The sequence below is a fragment of the Euprymna scolopes genome, chromosome 23 (assembly GCF_053919585.1).
Source record: "Euprymna scolopes isolate OS-2025 chromosome 23, ASM5391958v1, whole genome shotgun sequence".
NCBI classification, from domain to species: Eukaryota; Metazoa; Mollusca; class Cephalopoda; order Sepiida; family Sepiolidae; genus Euprymna; species Euprymna scolopes.
The window spans coordinates 112,138,614-112,141,277 of record NC_136504.1 but is presented as its reverse complement, the minus strand read 5'-3'; the positions used below and the strand labels follow the sequence as shown (position 1 = coordinate 112,141,277).

Below are 2,664 nucleotides of genomic sequence, written 5' to 3'. Positions count from 1 at the left end.
GTCAACGTTGAAAAAACTTGACCTTTACGGTGTCTAGCAAACTCCTCAGCCAATTTTGGGTCTAAACATTTGAAATTTATGCATAACGGGTATTCAATTCGGGTAGCAAGCAATTTAATCAGTTTGGGGGCGAATGTTTGCTTGCCAAAATTTCAAAGTTAAAAGACTTGACCTTTGCAGATTCTACCAAATTCCTCAGCCAATTTTGTGTGTAGAGACTTGAGATTTTAGGTGTAGGTAACTTTGACATGGGTAAAACTGTGTAATTGTATTTAAGGCCCAAATGATAAATGTTAAGGGGTCAAAACTGGGGTCAAAGTTAAAAAAACATTGGCCTCTGTGGTCTCTATGAAATTACTTAGACAAATTTTGGTCTAAACATTTGAAACCTTACATAAAATGTATTCAAACGTAGGGCAAGTTATGACCAGTCTTTAGAGCCCGAGAAAAGGCGGGCTGAACTGCTAGTTTGAAATAAAGTTTAAATATAACGTAAACCAACATCTTACTTATCTCCCCTTAACCTGATCTATGTGACAATGTGACCGTTTGTTGTGAACGTGATTTAAAAACAAGACCGATGGCCATTAGTCGCGTGCTCTTGTGTAATGAATAAATGCGTGAATGTAGGATTGACATGAAATTCTTAAAGATAAACTAAAATGAACGAAAAATAGCCTAGAATCACTTAAATAAATAAAAAGTAAATGACTTAGAATGACCTTAATGAACTTAAGGATGAATTGAATGGCCTTAAGAATGACTTGAGTGCTTAAAAATTAACTGAATCCTTGAAAAACACCTGAATGATCTAGAGAATGACTTGAATGGCTTTGAGCCTGAATGGTTGTAAAGTGGGTTATCATTTTACATTAAATTAACACAGAAAAGTGATCCCCCACTTTATATCACAAAGTTATAAACATAAGTACAGCATGTAGTAAGAACAGATACTACACTTCATCTTGGCCAAAAGGCCAAGAAAAGGGTATTTATTTGCTCCCTCACCGAGCAAATTAGGCACAATGCCGATTTTTAATGTGAAGAGTGAAGGGGAAATGGGGAGCAGCTCCCCGGGAAGTAGGGGATCTGGATAGTGACAATTGGTATGAAGGGTTGCCCCTACATTGGCGAAGGTCTTATATGTGGGGTTTCCTCCACATATGACCTTTGCTTGCAGTATCTGTCAGAACAGATACTACACTTTGATCTTGGCCAAAAGGTCAAGAAAAGGGTATTTATTTGCTCCCTCACCGAGCAAATAAGGCACAAGGCCGATTTTTAATGTGAGGAATGAAGGAGAAATGGTGACCAACTCCCCGGGAAGTATGGCAGCTAGATAGTGACAATTGGTATGAAGGGTTGTCCCTACATTGGCGAAGGTCTTATATGTGGGGCTGCACCCACATATGGTCTTTGCTTGCAGTATCAGCCGGAAGAGATACTACATTTTGACTTTAGCCAAAAGGCAGGCCAAGAAATCTTAAAAAACCTAAGAACAGCATCTATTAACAACAGACCTTAACCAAAAAGCCAACCACAAAAGTGTTACGGACAGACCGACCGACCGACCGACCGACCGACCGATGAAGTGACTTATAGAGTCGCATGCACACGACTAAAAATGCATATCAACAAGAGACAATTCTAAAGTAATAAAGAGAGTACAGCTCTAGAAAAAAATGTTAAAATATAACATTCTTCCGCATTAGAAGAAGCTTATTTGAGATGTGGGAGAAAAAAAAAACAATTGTAGTTTTTGGTGGAAAATTTGTAATGGCCGAAATTTAGAAAGATTAGAAGAGATACTCCAAACGAAAATATCGCAAACCAGAATTAAAGAAAGAAAACAAACAAAATAATCTGTTATGAATTTTTTGGATACAGATTTATAATGTGTATTAATTTTAGAGGGCTAGCAGGGGTCGAAAAATACGCTTAAATATGATATTTTTATTTATCCAGATTTCGTTTATAATTTTATAGAGTTGTGATTTTAAAAGTAATATATATATATATATATATATATATATATATATATATATATATATATATATATATATATATATATATATATATGGGTGCCATCGGCTAAAATCAAACCGAAAGCAAAACTGTAGAATTCAAAGCAGGTAACGTTACCACTGTACAAACATGACACGCATATTAACTGATTAAACATAAAACTATGATGAATGTACAAAATGTGTAGCAATTTTTTCAATATTGACCATTTTTTTTAACCCCTTTGGAACTATTTTCATCGGCTAAAACCCTATGAAAGAACAGTTCATCGAAATTCCAATCGTGTGAGGCCCATAACATCGATCAACAACTTTTACTTTCGGAAGGAAGAGATAGAGATTAAATACGTGAAGACGGACAGACAGACATAGTGTGTTTTATAAATAAGATTTCGATTCTTCTGCTATCATCTTACGCGTAGCCTGACAAGACTACTGTAAAAAGAAAAGTTAGACGCTTCCTTCCATCCGTTAGTCTGTGAGAGACCCTTGAGCACGATCGAGAAATAACTTAACACCCCACATCCGACCAGAATAACATAAGATTATAGAAAGCAGGTGACTGGTGTATTACAGTAACAAACAGAAAAAATTCTGTCTATGGTTTCGTATTTCGTTGTGCTGAGCAGAAGATACATCA

The 2,664-nt window shown here is 36.0% G+C and overlaps 1 pseudogene; it reads right to left on the bottom strand.

Moving 5' to 3' along the window:
• Positions 1-853: 853 nt before the first annotated feature.
• Positions 854-990, bottom strand: LOC145246272 (U2 spliceosomal RNA; annotated as a pseudogene).
• Positions 991-2,664: the final 1,674 nt, after the last annotated feature.